Genomic DNA, 22,400 nt, shown 5'->3' with positions numbered 1-22,400 from the left:
AAATTATATACATTACTATTGCCGCCATCACTCGTTAGTAAACTAAGAAGTTGAAATATGCATTCATCCTGATTCTTTCAACCAATTTATATCTGTAGTACGTCTGAACATAGTTTAGGATAAATGTAAACATCACTTTCGTTTTTACTCAACTCTTGTCTATGGCAGATAATGAACAGTCTATTACTATTTGTTTGATAACCATGATTAGATATTGCTTAGTGATAGTTAGACTGTCATATTGAAAAACATACAGTGGATGAAGTGGATGGTAAAAATGGGTGCTGTAGAAGTCATTAGCATTAATTATAATGGCGTATGGTCTCTACCAATCAGGAAAAAGTGAGGTCAACTCTTAATCACATGGATCTTACAGATTTTAACGAAGGAAAATTGTGCAAGAATATTTTTAGACAAGAAGTTTACTAAGGCTGATAGAATTATATAGAATGATAATTTGAAATATAAAGTACTATAATTTTTCTTTCATACAAGCGGGAATCTCTCTTTCAAAAAACTTCAATATATAAATAAATCAGTATGGTTTGTGTGATTACTGATCTGATTGTGTATATATTTAATCTGATTGTGTATATATAGTGTGATTGTGATCTGATTGTGTATATATTTAATCCAAACAGCTTCCTTTCTAAGAATGTATACTATGTATTGGTAACATAATTTTGAAGACACTTAAAAAAATCCCGAAAACAATGGTTTCGTGTAAATCATAGTTCTTGCTTTTGTGGTTTCAGTAAATTAGATTAAGTCTGGGTGGAAACAAGCATTAAAGAAAAATCTAAATACAGGAGACCCAAACAAACTGAATAATGTTGCTTCAAAATTCTTTTGGAATGAATGTATTTTAAAATAAAAAATGTAAAGCGATAAAATCATAGTATTGGGTTGGTGCATAATTATTGCGGCTTTTTTCAACAAATTTTATTCAACAATAACAATATTTAACAAAAACATCTTTAAAAGACAGTCTCTGCCTGCAACATAATTTGGCCACAATTTTCTCCAGGCCGAATTCATGGTCCCGCCAGTCACTCGTCTGCGAAACCTGAAGGGTGAGCAGGTGCATTATCAATCAAAACAAGGCATATCAGTGGCAAATTGCATTCTCGCAAATATTTCTTAACAAAAGGGACAAAGATATCATGTATATACTCAATAAAAACTTGCTTAGTTACTCAAGCCATACTATTAGACATTTATACAACAGGCAACCTATTACCACATTATTTTTCTAAAACACGGATTCTCCGAGTGGTACACAAGTAATGGTTTCATCTTGAAGTCTCCATTTGCATTCCCACAGAGCAAAAGAGTCAGCCTGTCCTTCATTGGTTTGTGTCTTGTTAATGCTTTCTCTTTTTGGGTGATATATGTCCTCCGAGGTATTTTTCTCCAGAATAGCCTCGTTTCTTCACAGTTAAATACTTGCTTGGAAAGAAATTCTTCAGCCTTTAAGTAATCACTAAAATCTTGAACAAATTTCTCACAAATTTTTGGTTTCTCCATGTGTAACAACACTATGTATGTCACTTTTCTCAAAATTCTCAAACTACCGTCTCATATTTTGGAAAACATCAGTATGAGCACTCGTACCAGAATATTTGTCATGCAATTCCCTTGCTTTTTGACATATGATACACCCAGAAACACTATCCACATCAGAGGAAATTTCTCCACTTCTGTCGTCTGTGTTCTTTATTTAGTAAGAACTGTCATTCCTCATACAATGTCAGTTACCTTAATTGTCTCTCTTCTTGAGAATAACATAGACCGTTGATTTAGTCTTACGAGTAGCAAGATCAGAGACACAAACACCATATTCATCTTTGGCTATAATTTCTTTCTTACCTTTAATTTTTTCTTTTTACTTTGCTATCTTTATCCTTCTTTGGCCTCATGGTGCATTTATGAAAAAATGCAAAAACGCATTAAAATTCAAGGGAAGGCACAGCGAATTCGAGCAAAGATGTGCATTGAATGAAAGGTGGAGAGGAACTGACGCTCTCTCGTTAACACTCCCAGCTTGTCGCCGACCGTTGTTTCCGACTTGCGTGATAGTTACTCGAAACGCATCGTCACCCGAGTGGTCTTATGTTATGAAAATTGTACGTGAACCGAGGTTCCACCCTATATATATATATATATATATATATATATATATATATATATATATATATATATATATATACATATATAATATAATATGATATAAATAATATATATATGCATATATAAATACGTATATGTACACACACACACACACATATATATATATATATGTGCATATATGGGCACCGGACGACACGAAATTTTTCAACAAATTTTATTCAACAATAACAATATTTAACAAAAACATCTGTAAAAGACGGTCTGACCGTCTGTCAAGCAAATGGGAAGCAATAATTGACATAGATGGTGAATATGCTCCGGAATAATCATTTAAAGATGTTATTGTTGCATGTTGTTATTGTTTTTGTTGAATAAAATTTGTTGTAAAAAGCCGCAATGCACCAACCCAATTCAATCACTGAAACCTCTACAAAGTCACGAGTACCTTTAAAAGCACTATTTTCTTTTAATGTTTTCAAAATAATAGTAGTTACAAATTTTGGCATAAGGCTAGCAATTTTAGGTGGGGGAGTAAGTCCATTACATCGCTTACAGAACTCAACGGGTACTTATTTATCGAGCCCGAAAGAATAAACTCATGGTGTTCAAAGTTGGAGATTCTAAACTCTTTCTTGATGAGTTCTTGTGTTACATTGTGCAAGTGAGGGGGTCAGGATTTTTGAATCGTTAAAACATAATACATTACAAAGTTAACCTGGATTTTGAACTATCATTTGTTTCTTATATGCTGTTTAATATGCGATCCTATTCTTTCTCAACCTATACTTCATTTGGAGATTCCTTGTGTATATTGTATAGGATTCCTTTCAAAGCATTGACTTTCTTGGGGACGACTGTGTATTTCATTTCGCTCCAAGTAGGAAGACGGTTCTAGTTCGCATGGCATTAGTTCTCCTCCCTTACATACGTGTTATCTCTCAAAAGACAGAGTTTCTTCGCAGCATCGTACCTAGTACTTTTGATACCTTTAAATTTTGTTTTCCTTTGGGATTTTTCAAAAAGAATTCTGCTTGTCTCTATCGGCCTCCTTCTGGTCCCTATCCTTATTAATGGGCGGGGTGATGCTACTATGGATTGGATACTTCTTAGTCGTTTAGTTGTAGCTAGTATTGTTTCTGTGAGTAATTCTCCTTGCCTTCATCAGTTGTGGTTGACAGAAGGAGCATTTTTTGAGTGTTATGCTTCGTTAAAGAAGACAAGGAATTTAATATGCTGATTAACATTTTGTGCGTATCATCCCACGGCCAACAGCCTCTACGGTTTGTTGCTGCCTTTAAATTTTCAGTGCAGACAGAATTTAGACAGAATGCTTTTGCTTCCACAAGTCTAATAGCTGCGTCAATCCTTTTCACTGCTGAACTTTAAGGTCTTCTTTTCAGTACCATATAGAAGACACAGTTGTGGTATTTGTTTGTGGTCTTGCGGGGATAGGTCTTGTTTGTCTATGGTGATCTTACATTTGACCACATATCACCAAACGTTACATCAGTACTGAACACTTATCCATTTTATACCAGAAAGCGACAACTAGCCGGAAGACGATAACGTTTCCGACAACTCTGGCTTTAACCTTGCATTTCTCCTTACCAAATACTGCAAGAGCAGCTTATTGGCAGGTGCATTGCGTATTACTCGTACTTGCATTTTCGCTTTGTTCACTACTTTAAAGATGACACGTAAAGTGCCATATGGTCTTTCTATTCCAATAAAGGGTAGTTCATTTAGAATGACAACCAACGGTGACTCGTATGTTTATCTTAGGTTTCTTTCTATCCTATGGTTGATAGTGAGTACTTCGATTTATTAATTCACGTAGCCAATGCTTCTATTTATATGTAAATTAGACAAACCAATTGAGTTTTGTTGGAGTGCATGTTTATTATAAATGCTTATAGGTTATCTTCTCTTCGTAAGTAGGAATGAATAACTGATAACTGATGAGGTTTTAGTAAATACTGAAACAAATCAAATTAATGTTTTTTCTGGTCCCAAATACAAAAAAAACTTATAGTGTACCGTTTTTGTTTACTTAAATGTGTGTTTAACGAAAGGCACACGTTCGTGAGTTTAATCTCCCCCTATTCCCCGTAATTTTACTCCCCACCCATCTCTCTCAAGTAAGTTTACTTCTTTTTCTCTCATACACACACAGTGTGCATTTATGTGTGTAGGTGTTTCTCTGTGTGTACGTGTATAAACATATACTCATACAGGTATACGTACACACACATTCACATGATTGTATTCAAATCCACTTTATTTTTAATCTACACATGTCTATTCGCAGCACATTAAGAATTTCCATCTTTCAATTTGCTTCTAAAAAGAGTTTTTCTCACGTTCACAGAAACGCACAGGCGCTTCCAATACTTGCACACATATATCCATAAATACAATACTCCATCATTATAGTAATTTTATGGTCGTAACTTCAGCTCGAGGTTCTTAATAATATAGAAATAATAGCTGTCAGGAAATTTGAACATTTCCATTTTTAATCCAAATCTTCTACTTCTCTTTATGGTATCAGAGAAAGAGTGTACAGAAACTGTGTCTATCTAATCGAAATCTATTATATTCAAATATAAGAAACATGTGTTCTTAAATGGAGGCCTGACAGGAGGCCATTGAATCGAAATAGCTAAATAGGAAGGAAATGAAATATAATAAATGATTTCTGTAAACCGAAGAAAATAACAACAGAGGTAGAGTTACACGAAGTGAAATAAACATCAATTAAAACGTAAAACAATGAAAGACATATTGACTTACAAATCCCCCTAAATTGACTACTCCCGTTTAAAAACAAATTCAAGTTACATATATTGCTTTATTAAATACTGAGATCAAAACAGATCAATCAACGATCAATTAGAATACAATGTCAGTTGAAAAACGTGAGTTATGACCTTCAGTTAGGAGAAGAGTGGAAAAGATAGAGAGACGAACAAATAGTAAAATAGATTTCGAAAATGACAGCGTTAAAGATGGATACGTAGAAAAAGAGATGTGATGCAAGAGAGAGAAAAGTCAATTCGATTATTAACACTAGCATATCATATTACAAACAAAATACTTGGCTTTTAGCACTGAAACCAAAAAGGAAACTGCTATTTCTTAGATTCTCTATATGTTTAGTTTACTCTTTTTTTAAGTATTTCCTCTGTGATATATCGATCAATTTTTATACCACCTTTATTTCTTCTTCATTCCTCCTTTCATTTCGTTTCCTTCAATTCACTTTTCTTTTCAACTAAGAATACTAAACGCAGATACATATTTCCGTAAATCTTCATCGATGAAAATGAAGCATTTAATCTAACACATAACTTACCACTTTCTTCTTAAGATAATTATATATCTTATAAAAGTACGCTTGTGTTATGTTGTTTACATACTCGAACAACCAAACGATTGTGGAATCTCTAAACAACAAGCCAAACATAGCCTATCTAGAGTCGAAATTTAAATTTGATGCTCCGTGCTTAAACGACTTAGCTGTTTCATCTGGCACGAAGTGGTTTCTATCTAATGTGTATTTAATAGTTAAAAGTAAATGTCAAGTCCCACCAAGAGGCTGATATATTAATGAAAATATAATTCCATTTAAACACGCATTGAAAGAGCCAGCGGGATTTTGTGTACGTTCAAGAAATCCCAATCTGAAGCACAATTGAACATTTGAGATTTCTAATCTGTTGTAAGTAGACTTGTGTACTTTGTTAATGCGAAGTCGACTTCAATGCAACCCAATGTATGTATGTATGTATGTATGTATGTATGTATGTATGTATGTATGTATGTATGTATGTATGTATGTGATGTATGTATGTATGTATGTATGTATGTATGTATGTATGTATGTATGTATGTATGTATGTATGTGATGTATGCATGCATGAATGTATGTACGTATGTATGTATGCATGTATGTATATATACATACATATGTATGTATGTATTTAAGTGTGTTTATGTGAATATAATATTTATATATACCAGTTAGGCAATGCGATGTAAATAACCTGGTGATAGAACTCAATATACTTGTCTTACGTATGTTTCAGCTACGAGGTTAAATTCGAGTACAGAACGGTAATAAGAAGTCGGAAACATAACACATACCACGGCGTTGTACCAAATGCAATGCGAAAGTGAGTATAACTTTTTATTAACTGATATAGATCATTCACATTTCCCACATTGATAGAGTAACTCTTCCTCTAATACCTCTCCTTATTCTTTTTCATTACATGCAAATAATGGGTTTAATGCAATAAGCAACATGCTGTCATTGAGTTTATTAACGAAGGGCGGTATGCCAGCTGTTCGATATCCACAAAATGCTACTCGCTATTTACGGACATGGCGCCATTAACAAAAAACAATGTACAAGCATTAAAAGAAAGGGGAACCTATGGTTGAAGGCAAACTGTAGGAGTAAACCATTAGACCATGCATTGTGACCAGTGACATGAATCGCGAGTAAGTGAAATACCTGATTCGCGTGAGGTTGATGTACAAATAGTCAGTGGTTACAATGTATTATACACGATAGTAGAAATCTTTTGGGTATCGGTAAAAGAGTGGGTTGATACCCCATGTCGGTTGACATCTAAATTGAAAGAGTGAAGGATAAAAATCTCCTCTGAAATGCTGGAAACATTTAAAACCAATTGAAACCGTATTTTTTCTTTTATTTTCCGATTTAGTGACAGGGAATGAAACATGGGTGTAGCTTTATAATCTGAAAAAGAAGGTTCAGTGTACAGAATGACATGAAACCTTTTCTTCAAGGCCGAAGAAGTTAAAGAGTCAATAATTAGTACAAAAACTCATAGTGATATTTTTATGACAAGGTCGTTATTTTTCTTTATTTTCTGGAACCTGGCTTACTGTAAACAGCAATCGGTACAGTGAGACTTCTGAAATGGTTAGAAAGATCTTTTTGGAAGAAAAGACCAGACGAGAATCTGAAAACAATCCACATTCACCATAACAATGCTTGACTCATCTCTGATAAGGAATCAGTTAATCAGCAAAGTCAGCTGATTTGTGGTTCCCCATCTACCATATAGCTCGGATCTGGCACCATCCGACTTCTACCTGTTCGGCTCAATGAAGGAGAGTCAACAGATACAAAGATTTGATGGCACACGCAGATGTAGTGAAAGTGGCTGTGAAAAAGTGGCACATCACTGAACATGTATATTCTCTGAAAGAGGATCCGGGATTTGGTGCATCGCTTATGATGGAGAACATGTTGAGTGGAACCTTTGTGTGGAATTGTCTTTGCTCTCATGCTTTCAGGGTGGATAAAAAAAAGTGTCAGCTGAGCACTGGGGTCAATGAAATCGACTTTTCCACACCTCAAAATTCCTGGCCTTGCGCGAAAGTAAGAAAAAATTATCAACACGTGCAATATGTAAGTATAAACATATATACAGGTGTAGGAGTGGCTGTGTGGTCAGTAGCTTGCTTACGAACCACATGGTTCCAGGTTCATTCCCACTGCGTGGCACCTTGGGCAAGTGTCTTCTACTATAGCCTCGAGCCGACCAAAGCTTTGATAGTGAATTTGGTAGACGGAAACTGAAAGAAGCCTGTCGTATATATGTATATGTATATATGTATGCGTGTGTATATGTTTGTGTGTATGTACTTGTCCCTCCAACATCGCTTGACAACCGATGCTGGTTCGGCAAAAGACATCGATATAATAAGTACTAGGCTTACAAAGAATAAGTTCTGGGGTCGATTTGCTCGACTAAAAGGCGGTGCTCCAGAATGGCCGCAGTCAAATGACTGAAACAAGTAAAACAGTAAAAGAGATATACATATATGTGTGTGCGTATACAGACAGACAAACACACACCACGTATCACCTCATATATATATATTATATATATATATATATATGTGTGTGTGTGTGTGTGTGTGCGTGTGTGTATATATAAATTTCTGCGTTTGGAGGGGAGACAATGCTCTTGACCGTTGCTGACCCTCCAATAACGGTAATACTAACTTGATTATTGCTCCTGGCGAACCGTTGCAAGCCATCACCCGCATGAAAGAGGTTTCAGGGATATCGTGCATAGAATTTCAGACTAGGTGTAAAAATTAGTACTGTACATAGAGGTGGATACAACAAGGATGATAAGAGAAGATACGAATGGGTCGAGAATGACTGAGTGCGGCTACATCAGCCCTTGTTCAAGTTTTTTTAAATTCCTGAGATAATTACAATACCTGAGATATAAACAATTCACTATCTGTTCAATGGATTTAAGGTGGCGAGCGGGCAGAATCGTTAGCACGCCGGACGAAATGCCGCTAAGCATTTCCTCTGTCTTCACTTCTGAGTTCAAATTCCGCCGAGGTCGACTTTGCCTTTCATCGCTTCGGGGTCGATAATATAAGAACCAGTTGAATACTAGGGGCGAAGCGATTGACTTGCCACCTCCCCCCCCCCGGAATTGTTGGCCTTGTGCCAAAATTTGAAATCTATATCTGTTCAATAGATTGCTTTAAAATGATGTTTACACATTTCTGCTGTTCTAGGAATGTCGATTTACCCAGTTCTTGCATCCAAGCAATTCAGAAGATAGTTCAAATTGAGCTTTATAAAATGCGTCAAAACAAACAACTGCAGCTTCTAAAATGAAATGTTACTCTTTCGTTTTTGTTGTTTTCAAAATATTGCTTTTTTATTTTTACTGAATACTGTTCTGATCAGTTAACTTTTCTCGGCATCTATTTTAGTGCTTCTGCGTATATAATGCTCGTTTGTTTTTTCCTAAAGGAGCTTAAAAGAAAACAAGAATAAGAAAAAACGATAACATCACATAGCCTGTTACCTTCTCCGCGAAAAATATCTACATACCTGTTCTCGGAAAGCAATATCTTCTTTTAATTATATTTTGCTAATATATATTTTTCGTTGTATTTTTAATCATGTGTTCATATTTCATAAGGAACTTCGAGTTAAGCAAATTTAACTTCGTATTAAACTAGGAATTAGAAAAGCCACAATTATCTCTTTCATTTCTGAGACATTTACCTGGATAATTCTTATGGCATATTTTATCGTACTGGGAAGCATAAAGAGATTAAAACACATACTTATACGAAACATAACTCCGTTTCCTTCGATTTAATTCTAAAAGTTAATTATTTTCACAATGCGAGAAAATAATTAGTTCTTGATAAAGCTTTTGGCCATAGAAAACATCTTATTTTATGCAAGTATTTAAATAAGATACTCTGTTTTTTCTGTAATAGAAATGTTAATGGAAAAGAAACCTGTATTATCAGTTAGAAGATGAATATTTATAATAGGATTTAAATATAAAGTAAATATTCATAAATCTTTAAAATGTTTTTCAACAGCTAAATGTTTCAGATATCTCCATATTTAATTGATAACCAAGCAAAATGTGTAATTTGCTAAATTTTACATGATTTCGGCGGTGAACCTAAAAGTTATTTTTGTTTTTATTTTTCCACAGGATAATTAACATAATATTTAGGTTTGTATAACATAATGAAAAGGCGGTAGATAGGCAGAAATCTCAGACTTGTTGACAATTAACTATATTTAAAAGCATTAATCTGTGTAGTGTTGAAGGTGCGTGGTGTAGTTGTTAGCGTGTTACACTCTTGATTGTAAAGCTGTGGATTCGATTCTTACTACACCAAGGATATTTTTATCCGCATGCAAAACTACATAGATACTTGAAGAAACTAGCGAAAACGTAGAAGCAATTTTGCGAGTGAAGGTGCGTGGTGTAGTGGTTAGAGTGTTACACTCGTTATTGTAAAGCTGTGGATTCGATTCTTTCACAAGGCAAAGCTTTGTATCTTTGAGCAATGCACTAAATTACCCATCACTCAAGCTTTACTCTTTTATAAAGGAGCACACACGTGTGGCTATGCAGCTTTCTCTTCAACCAGCTGTCACATCTTCGATATTCTGCTACACCAAGGTTATTTTTAACTGCACGCATAACTACACAGATACTTGAAGAAACTATTGAAAACGTTGAACAAACTTGCGAGTGACAACCAAGCTTTGTTTCGTCTTTTCTGTATATGACATAAATATACGAGGGGGTACCCAAAAGAAACTAAATTTTTGCAGTATTATTTTATTCACTTAGTTTTACATGCTTACACATTCATCGCCTTCAAAGTATTCTCCATTTCAAGCAATGCATCAGTCCAGGCGCGTTTTCCACTATTCGAAGCAGTGCTGGAACTCTTGTGAGGTGATGCCTTTTAACGCCTCCGTCGTTTTCTTCTTCACCTCTTCTACATCTGAAAATTTCGTAGCATCAGCTTTCGTCACCTGTGATGACCTTCGAAAAAAACTGTTCTTTCAGTTCACGACACGCATTAAGTCGTGAGGTGTTTGATCTTCCGTGGTCGACGGTCGTCCTGAACGAGGTTGGTTTCCAAGCGACAAGTGACCATTCCTAAAGCGTGGAAACCACTCGAAAAACATGTGTTTTGCTCATGGCAGTGACCTTGTAAGTTGTTTGAAGCACGACAACTGTTTCGGCCGCCGTTTTCCCCAGCAGAAATCAGAATTTTACGGAAGCATACTGTTCCTTCGTTTCAGCCATCGCAAAAAATCAACGAACTGGGGAGAAACATATAAAACGATGACGCACCATGTGACAGTACGACTTCACCCGACGACGCCAATCAGCAGACTGATGCCTTGGGGTCGCATAAAGTGTCTTCTAGAGGTAGAAGTCTGAACTACAACGGCTTTATACAACAGAGAACGTTTCCAGTTACTTTGGGGGTACCCTCAAGCCTCAATTTTTGACAAAGCCAGCCGGTTTTAGGGGAGGGATATATTGATTGCATCGATCCCAGTACTATCGACCCCAGTACTGGCACTATCGACCCCGGAATGGTAAGTCGACTTCGGCGGAATTTCAATTCAGAATGTAAAGACGGACGAAATGCCTATTTCTTTATTACCCACAAGGGGCTAAACATAGAGGGGACAAACAAGGACAGACATAGGTATTAAGTCGATTACATCGACCCCAGTGCGTAACTGGTGCTTAATTTATCGACCCCGAAAGGATGAAAGGCAAAGTCGACCTCGGCGGAATTTGAACTCACAACGTAACGGCAGACGAAATACCGCAAAGCATTTCGCCCAGCGTGCTAACGCTTCTGCCAGCTCGCCGCTAAGCGACGAAATGCCGCTAAGCATTTTGTCCAGGGTGCTAACTATTCTGCCAGCTCGTCGCCATATGACGTGAATATATAATTCTTTCTATTATAGGTACAAAGTCTGAGATTTTGCGAGAGGGAGACAGTCGATTACATCGATCCCAGTGCTCAATTGATACTTATTTCGTCGGCCTCGAAAGGATGAAAGGCAAAGGCGACATCAGCGGAATTTGAACTCAGAACGTAGTGGCGGATGAAATGATTTGTTAATGATTATTTTCTATATCAGTAGAGGCTAAATTTGTTTAATCGTGCGGTTGCAAGTAGATGCTTCTACTGATGATGCTCAACAAAACAAAAATCTCGGGTCTAGTCATTTCAACGCCGCTGTTGGACACTTTTCGTCTACTACTGATACGTATCCGTGCTTTTTAGCGCTATACGTCTATACGAGATGCTTTCTCGAGACGAATACCGCAGTTTTCTACTTTTATCCAATATATTCACGTTAAGTAAGATATACAGTATGGTAAATGTTGCTTTGCTCTAAATCTGAGCTTTCGGTAAAAACAATGTTCCGTTGATATTGTTTCTTTTTATTTTCCATCATTATCAGTTCTCTGTTAAAATCTTGCAGACATTAATTTTTAAGGCGATTGCACTTTAATCAGATTGGTGCTAGAAGGTTATTAGCTTGTATATAGAAACTGCTCAATTGTTCTCTAACTGGCTGTAACTAGCTGATATTCTTGTGACAATGTGTTCAGTAAATTATAAATACTGTCTATTGAATAGTTTATAAGTTACTTCCAAGAAAAGGTATTTCGCTCTTGAATAAAATCATATAACTTGGTACTTTAGGTATAACTCAAACACATTCTATTAATACCATTGCTTTCTTTCGACATATAAACCGGATAAGTTGGTATGATACATATAAGGCCTTTTAAACAAGCCTTTGTGGATCTGATGTAGTTTTATTAGTTGCGATTGCTTCCATTAGTGTGATAAATAACATTCTTTCTCAAACACTTGACTTTCAATCAAGTGTTTAAGAAATTGTTTAAGGCAATACCATTTTTTCAGTTAACTTTTCTTTTATCGAGCAATTTCAAACGTTTTGAAAATACACTGGTATTTTGTAAACTAAAATTTGCTACTATACTCTTTTTCTCCCTTCAATTATTTGGACTGCAGACAACCCAACCCCAGAACACACAATTTTAAGTCTCGTATAATATAGTTTGTTACTTATTCTAGCGTTGTCTTTTACTGAAGTGCTAAGTTACAGGGATGGTAAACACCGGTTTTACGTATGTTTGAGTCGTTTTCAAGCAAAAACACGGACATGCATACATTCATACACACACAGGCACTCATGTATATGCACCCGTATAATATATATATATATATATATATATATATATATATATATATATATAATATATATATATATATATATATATATATACGTTTATGTATACGACGGGCTTCTATGCAGTTTCTATCTGTCAAATTCACTCGCAAGGCATTGATCAGTTTCGTTGTTAAAGTAACAACGTTGTGCATACATTTCTAGTTAGTAACAAACATTTCCTTCATTGCTGATTACCGATGTGACTGGATTTATTTTGTATATTTAATTGTAGAAATATATAAAGGAAACGGGAATATATTTTACATTTTACCCGACTTCTCATAAGTTTCAGGTGTTTTGATATTGATTTCAAATTTGGGGGGGTAAGGCTAGCAATTTCGGGTGAAGGAGTAAGTTGGTTACATTGACACCAGTATCCAACTAGTACTTGTTTTATCAAGCCCAAAAAGATGTAAGACAAGGTCAACCACGGCAAAATTTGAACTCAGACGGATGAAATGTCGCTAAGCATTTTGCCCAGCGTGATAACGATACTTACTTCTTTATTGCCCACAAGGGGCTAAACATAGAGGGACCAAACAAAGACAAACAAAGGATTAAGTCGATTACATCGACCCCAGTTCGTAACTACAACTTAATTTATCGACCCCGAAAGAATGAAAAGCAAAGTCGACCTCGGCGGAATTTGAGCTCAGAACGTAGCGGTAGACGAAATACCTATTTCTTTATTACCCACAAGGGGCTAAACATAGAGGAGACAAACAAGGACAGACATAGGTATTAAGTCGATTACATCGACCTCAGTGCGTAACTGGTACTTATTTAATCAATCCCGAAAGGATGAAAGGCATTAGGAATAGTTCACGTGTGTGCTGAGGCTAATTAAAAGGTTTTATATTTAAATATAACTGGGGTACTTACGTGTACTCATGAATTTTGCTTCTGCTTTTTTCCATGGATGCGTGTAAGTATTTCATTTATTTCTTATCGTATTTTCTACTGAAGAGGAAAAAATCCATAGGATTAATTCCGAAATAGATTCAATATAGAAATAACGAACATTTAAAAAAAAAATTCTGTTGATTAGCTTCCCCGATTTCAGTACGACGTGTATTTCTAGTGAGTGTATAATGATATGTGGAATATCAGCATATTGGCATGGAAATAATTTTTCTTTTACCCTTGTTTATAAGTTGTTTATATATATATATATATATATATAGCAATTCAACCTGTTCTATTTGTATTTACTGGTAAAAAGAAAAAAACAAAAAAACAATAATAATAATATATAGATAGATACACATACACACACACACACACACACACACATATATATATATACATATATACATATATATACACATACACATATAGACTGACATGTATTATTATTATTATTATTATTATTATTATTATTATTATTATTATTATTATTCTTATATAGTTAATATTACTAACCTTGTCGATATATCAACCCTTGCTTGGGTGCATACATATTGGGCCTACCACTAATTACGCTTCCATTCATACAAATATATGCTTAAGGGCAATAATAGTTCATAGGAAAGCGTCTATTGTAGTTCAAAGTAAAAGCAAATACCACCTAAAGAGATGTGAAGTTAGTATTAAGTTGTTAAATTATGTTATACGGGATGGGGTGTCCTGAAATGAGTAAATCTAATGGGGTCATCAATGGATAGAAATAGACCCATTTGCTAACTTAAAATTAGGCCCAGAATGAAATTAGGGTAAGTTAAACGAGCTAACACATGGTGTAGAAAGTAAAGTTGGTTGCAAATAAAGCCACTGCTGAGGTGACAGGTACAAGCTCACTGGGGGGGGGGGGTAATTGAGGGAGATTGAGTACTTATGCCCTCTGTATTCTAAATTAGGGTCATAATTGAAAGAACTGGTATAGTTAAAGGGGTGAAAAGGTTATATTAAGGAGAGAAAGCTCTATGTCTAAGCTACAACGTGAAAATTTCAACTGTTTAGGTCTGTTTTCAAGGGGTTTAGAGCCCCCAAAAACTAAAACGAAGCTAAATTCAAATGATAACAGTTAGCGGTCATCAGATAGCGTTAGCTTCCGCTAATTTTTTAACCTGTTTAGCAGATTAGTTAGTGGAATAGCGGTTAGCGAAGCTATCATTTTGGTTAGCTGTGCCCACCATTGCTTCAGCAATAAGTATATGTAAAAAAATGAATATTAGCATGTGAATTTGAACATTATATCAACAACATCGCAATTAATTTCAAATAATTTATTGGCATTTACAAAGTATAACTTGTGTTGACAGCTTTACGGAATCATGGGCTTTTTAAATTTTGCCTTAAAGAATAAACCAGGGTTCTAGACTAACTAATCGTATCTGAAAAAAACAAATATCAGAAAATGGCATGGCGTCTAATGGTAAGAGTGATCAGGCAGATTTTATAAAACGGAATTTTCTTTCTTAATAGATTTTATACATCATGAAGGTTCATTCTGAAACGAAAAATAAAATTAAAAAGAACAAGGAACTAAAATTGAAAAATACCAGGTCTTTTTGTAATTAACTGCATTTCATTTTTGAAGTTCTGAGGAAGCTATAAAGTGACGCACGAGCACTCAGTTCTAACTACTCTACATCCTGTGGCAGAAACAGCTAGCAGTAACCTATTAAGTTCATTACATATTTTTTTCGGTTCCTTTGTCATTTATTTAATTTCATATTACGCTCTGTATCTAAAGCATATGTATATTGAGTTCTGACATCAGATTATTAGTATCGCTATGCCTAAGCGAAATATTGATGTGTGTGTGTATGTGTGTGATATCAAATATAAAAGTTCAAAGGAAATAATACATAGAATAAAGTAAATCATTCATGTATTTTTCTCTTTTGTTTCTTGTTACCTACAAACTTATTTAAAATATATCAATCACACTAAATACTCACCCACACTTGCACACACGCGAACACCATCCACCCATACATACTTGATCCACCAGTTAACACACATATTTTAAATTTAGCTCATTTATCATATAGACATTAATACATAATTGATTCTGTCTTTAATTTTCCGTACCAATATAATAATCAAGCAAGCAATATTATTATTACATCATGTAATATTATATTCTGACTGTAACCCCATTCACTCTTGACTGTGGTGGGGATTTTCTCAGAAACATATTTAGTTTGACACTTGCTCCATCTCTTTCATCTTTAATATTTAATTCGCCGATCAAGAGAGATGAAAGGCTCTGTCCATCTAGATGCGATTTGAGCCACAAAACTGCAGACTCAGAACTGGCATAGGATATTAACTTCGCGTAAAAACTGATTTGGCACGTATGTATGTATGTATGTATGTATGTATGTATGTATGTATGTATGTATGTATGTATGTATGCATGTATGTACGTACGTACGTACATACGTACGTATGTATGTATGTATGCATGTATGTATGTATGTATGTATGTATGTATGTATGTATGTATTTATGCACACATAAATGTACCTGTGTATGCACGTGCGTAAGTATGTATGTATGTGTGTATATGTGTATGTATATATGTAAGTATGTAACCCTAACCCTAACCCTAATTGTTACATATTGAACTCCGCATATTTTTACTGTTCCACTCAAACATTCTATCCGCAAAATTTAAGTTAGCCGGCTCTTCTTTTGCTTCAAAACCTCACCTTTTCCAGGTTATCGATTAGGTGTCTACTAACAAAGCAAGTGCACCAGTGATTATTGATATAAATGTTCATTTATAATCAGGTGTGGAAAATCTGAGGGTTTCGATGTAGTTGCCCAAGAATATCATCTTTGTTGATTTTAGATAAGATAGGTACATCTGAAGGGCAGCTAATCTCTAATCACTTAGTAGAATTTTTTATGTGCATGTACCACACATATTCTTTGTGTTGATAAATATATATTTAATAACTGAGGTGTTGTTTATAATATTGAGATACAATAGTCGGTTAATACCTCCATGACGTTTCTGGGTAGCTGCTGGTTGTATGAATTATGTCCTCCATGGAAGGGTGGCATGATTGACATTTGCAGTTGCCTCTCCGGCTTTTAAGATCTTTGTTGTCTCTTCTGCTCATTAGATATTTCGTAGATATCTTCTGCTCTTGGATTGCAAAAGCGTACCTTTTGAGACGTGATATGACGTAACCGTCAGAAATCTAAGAGAATTCATGTTAACATTGGTTTGAAATTTTATCGACTCCGAAAGAATGAAAGTCAAAGTCGACTTCGGTGGAATCTGAACTCGATGTAAAGAATGATGAAATGATGCTAAGTATTTCCTCCGGCGTGCTAACGATTTAGCCAAATCGCCACTTTAATTCATGTTAATATTGTCGTCCTTTCCAGATTTATGGGAGCTATAATCATGCATAATCCTTTTGTATTATGCAGTGTGCTTCGCTTTCAGTTCTTTGCTGAGATATACTATAAAATTGGATTTAATCCTAAATCTAATTTTTCCCTGTAAGTTTGGATTTATTCCCTAATATTATTATTATTATTATTATTATTATTATTATTATTATATATATATATATATATATATCTTTGAAAGTAAAAAAAAAGCGGATATATATCTGTAGACAGCTGCTTCGAAATCTCCGGCTTCTATATGGTTAAGGTCAAACAACTGACAAGCAAATCTGTGGTATTCAGCAGAATATTTGCTGTCGCCTATCGTTTTTTTATTATTATTATTATTATTGAGTGAGAGAGCAGTGCATGCCATCAGAGTGACACTGGGGTAAAACATACGAAGCCCAATATACCCATCATGACTACCCGTCTGATAAGGGTACACCAGGCACATGCATCACAACCATATGTGCGCGACATGGTGATCTCATATCAAGATAAACAGCACATGACCTTGCAGGTGGGGCCCAGTTAGAATTTTCTTCGGGTTGAGTAGCCCATCCCGCTCAAAAGGTCCCTGAATAAGGGTTGTTTAAGGATGTTGAAAGAATCACCCATGTTTCCAGAGGTGAATTATTCAAACCCCAAAGAATCCCTCTCAACACATAGCTATGATGCTCCCCCACTACTTCTGCTCGTGATCAGAGATGCACATATTGTCAGCCACCAAGGGACATGCTCAACTGGTTAAGGTCAAACAACTGACAAGCAAATCTGTGGTATTGAGCAGAATATTTGCTGTAGCCCATCTTTTATACCAAGACAAAACAATGTACATGATAACACTTCCAATCAGTTAAGATCAGAAGCCATGAGAGCCACTGCCTGGTACTGCATCAGGGCATGGCCACTGCCTGGTACTGCATCAGGACATAGCCACTGCCTGGTACTGCATTATTATTATTATTATTATTATTATTATTATATTATTATTATTATTATTATTATTATGTATGTTAATAACTTCTTTCTAAAATGTGTACAAACGCACCTCCATTTACAACTGTAATATGTTCCGAGACATAAATTCCGCCGACGTCGACTTTGAGACATACCTGTGTACTAATGGATAAATCAAGTAACAGTTGCGTACTGGGGTCGATCTAATCGACTTGCCCCCTCTCCCAAAATTTTGAACCTTGTGCCTAGAGTAGAAAAGAATATGTTCCAAGACATGCCAAAAATAACGTTAAACGAAATAACATTTAAAAGAATTTATTTGCTTACATTTCGGATAGAAAAGAGAAACTGTGCACAGTTATGGAAATTTGCAGCCCAGCGGATGTTAACATAAAGCTGACGATCAGTGAAAAAGAGAACACCTATGCTGAACTATTGAGAAATTTTCAGTTACTCTATCGAGATTACAGGTTCAGGTTTATACATGTAATTATTGGGGCCCTAGGATATGTCTGTTTTAATAAATGGTTTGTACATATTTTCACATCTACGTTATATGATTTTTCCCTTCAGTATTGTCTTTTAGGTGAGATTTTTCTTTTTCCTTTTCATTTCTTTTTTCTTCTTTGCTTTTATGCTTCAAATATGCTCGCTGAGTCCGACGTAAAGTAGGATAAATCGTGAATTAATTTCTTAAGAAAAATAAGCGTAAAGTCAAAAAAGACGTAACTCAAAACGACATACGTTGAGGTATAACTGTGTATTAGTTTATTGTTATTTTTATATAATTGTTAATTTTAATTTTTGACGTATAGGTTGGTGGGTTCGAATTGTTTCTTATATCTTGTTTATTAGTATATAACATCTTACGTTGAGTTATGTATTTTAATGAGTTTTATGTTAAATTGGGAATATTCATGTTCATGATTTGGGGAGTGGTTACAAACAATTCATGATGTGGCATATATGGTAACACCTTGCTATATTGTCTTCTCGTTCAACAACAAAGTTTTTTTTCTAAGTAGCTTTACGTACTTGTGTTACTTGTAAGAAACAAAGGAATTCATTACATAAAAAAAAAACAAGTAAATGTTTAATAAGCTAGGTTATAATTCCTGCTGACAGCATTCTGCTATTCAGAGATCTATTCCTTCACCCGTGGTTATCCCGCATGCTCACACACACCACACATACACACATATATATACAGATGCACACACAAAACTACACATGAATTCTCTCAACTGGTATTCTTTTTTTATTCTTTTACTTGCTTCAGTCATGAAACTAAGGCCATGTTGGAGTACCGTCTTGGGTGATTTTAGTCGAACGAAACGACCCCAGTAATTGTTCTGTCGTTTTCATTTGTCGAACCGCAAAGTTATGGAGACATAAACACGTCATCACCGGTTTTCAGTCGGTGGCGGGTAACAAACATAGGCACAAAGACACACACACACATACTCTCTCTCTCTCTCTCTCTCTTCTCTCTCTCTCTCTCACACACACACACACACACACACACACAAATATATATATATATATATATATATATATATATATATATATAGACGACTGGTTTCTTTCAGTTTCCTTCTGCCAGATCCACTTACAAGGCTTTGGTCGACCTAGGGCTATAGAAAGACACACTTGCTCAAGGAGCCACGCATGGGGATGGAACCCAGAACCATTTGGCTGGGAAGCAAACTTCTTATCACACAGCCACGTTTGCGCCTATGCAAAACCGAATGAGTCCAATTGTGCATATATATATATATATATATATATATATATATATATATATATATATATATAATATATATATATATATATGCCATGGTGCAATAGTACGTGTCCAAAACGAAGTCACATACTCTTATGGCACATAAACAAGTACTTGTAATGTGTGCTAAATGTACTCTAAAAAAACATCTCTCATCACATGGTGAAGAATTAGTTTGACAAGGTGTGATTATCATTACAAGAGTAATTAAGCGGAGGTGTAATCGTTAATCATTATTGATACACGTGATTTAACCCACAGGCATAACTTTCCGAGTGATAAAATCCTTGCATGAGAATAATCCCATTTAATCGGACGCTGCCATAATCCCGTGAGATAATAGATTCTGGCAAATCGTTATCTTCTTTGTTGTAGCGACTATGAATATTAGCTTCAGATGAATACTTACTTTAAAGCGAAAGAAATTCTATATAACAGTACTATTATTTCTTTTATAAACGCCATACATGTATGTATATTTAAATATATATATATATGTATGTGTGTATGTATATAATATATATAAAATATATATATATGTCTATATATATATACATATATATATAATATATATATATGTCTATATATATATACATATACGTATGTATACATACACATATGTATATACCTATTTATACATATATACATATATATATATATACACATACATATATATACATGTATATATATATATACACATATATATACATATATATAGATATACATACATATATACATATATATGCATATATATATATATACATACATATACATACACATACACATATATATATATATATATATACAAATACACACACACAAACACACACACACACCACACACACACACATATATATATATATATATTATATATATATATATATATATAGACGACTGGTTTCTTCAGTTTCCTTCTGCCAGATCCACTTACAAGGCTTTGGTCGACCTAGGGCTATAGAAAGACACACTTGCTCAAGGAGCCACGCATGGGGATGGAACCCAGAACCATTGGCTGGGAAGCAAACTTCTTATCACACAGCCACGTTTGCGCCTATGCAAAACCGAATGAGTCCAATTGTGCATATATATATATATATATATATATATATATATATATATATATATATATATATATACATATATATATATATATATATATGCCATGGTGCAATAGTACGTGTCCAAAACGAAGTCACATACTCTTATGGCACATAAACAAGTACTTGTAATGTGTGCTAAATGTACTCTAAAAAAACATCTCTCATCACATGGTGAAGAATTAGTTTGACAAGGTGTGATTATCATTACAAGAGTAATTAAGCGGAGGTGTAATCGTTAATCATTATTGATACACGTGATTTAACCCACAGGCATAACTTTCCGAGTGATAAAATCCTTGCATGAGAATAATCCCATTTAATCGGACGCTGCCATAATCCCGTGAGATAATAGATTCTGGCAAATCGTTATCTTCTTTGTTGTAGCGACTATGAATATTAGCTTCAGATGAATACTTACTTTAAAGCGAAAGAAATTCTATATAACAGTACTATTATTTCTTTTATAAACGCCATACATGTATGTATATTTAAATATATATATATATGTATGTGTGTATGTATATAATATATATAAAATATATATATATGTCTATATATATATACATATATATATATAATATATATATATGTCTATATATATATACATATACGTATGTATACATACACATATGTATATACCTATTTATACATATATACATATATATATATATACACATACATATATATACATGTATATATATATATACACATATATATACATATATATAGATATACATACATATATACATATATATGCATATATATATATATACATACATATACATACACATACACATATATATATATATATATATATATATACAAATACACACACACAAACACACACACACACACACACACATATATATATATATGTATACACATATATAAAGTTACAATATATGGATTCGAGTAATCCGGTAGTACTCATAGAAAAAAGCTCCTTAACAAAACATAGACTATATTGTACGACACAAGAGAATATGATAAGGAATGTATAAAGTCACAAATGACCGAGAAATAGAGTAATGGAATTTTATTAACAATAAGAAAATTCTAATTCCACGACAAATTGTCTCGTAACTTATACATTTTATACACTTCTTATCGTTTTCCCTCGTACTGTATATTCTATATATATAAATAAATAAATATATATATAAATATATATATATATTTATTTATATATATTTTTCCTCACCCGGGGCGCGATTACATTTTAGGCGCAGGAGTGGGTGTGTGGTAAGTAGCTTACCGGTAGCTTACCGGGTTCAGTCCCACTGCGTGGCACCTTGGGCAAGTGTCTTCTAATATAGCCTCGGGCCGACCAAAGCCTTGTGAGTGGATTTGGTAGACGGAAACTGAAAGAAGCCCGTCGTATATATGTATATATATATGTGTACGTGTATGTTTGTGTGTCTGTGTCTGTCCCCCTAGCATT

Source organism: Octopus sinensis, linkage group LG2 (assembly GCF_006345805.1).
Source record: "Octopus sinensis linkage group LG2, ASM634580v1, whole genome shotgun sequence".
Taxonomy (NCBI): Eukaryota; Metazoa; Mollusca; class Cephalopoda; order Octopoda; family Octopodidae; genus Octopus; species Octopus sinensis.
This window is presented reverse-complemented; position numbering follows the sequence as displayed.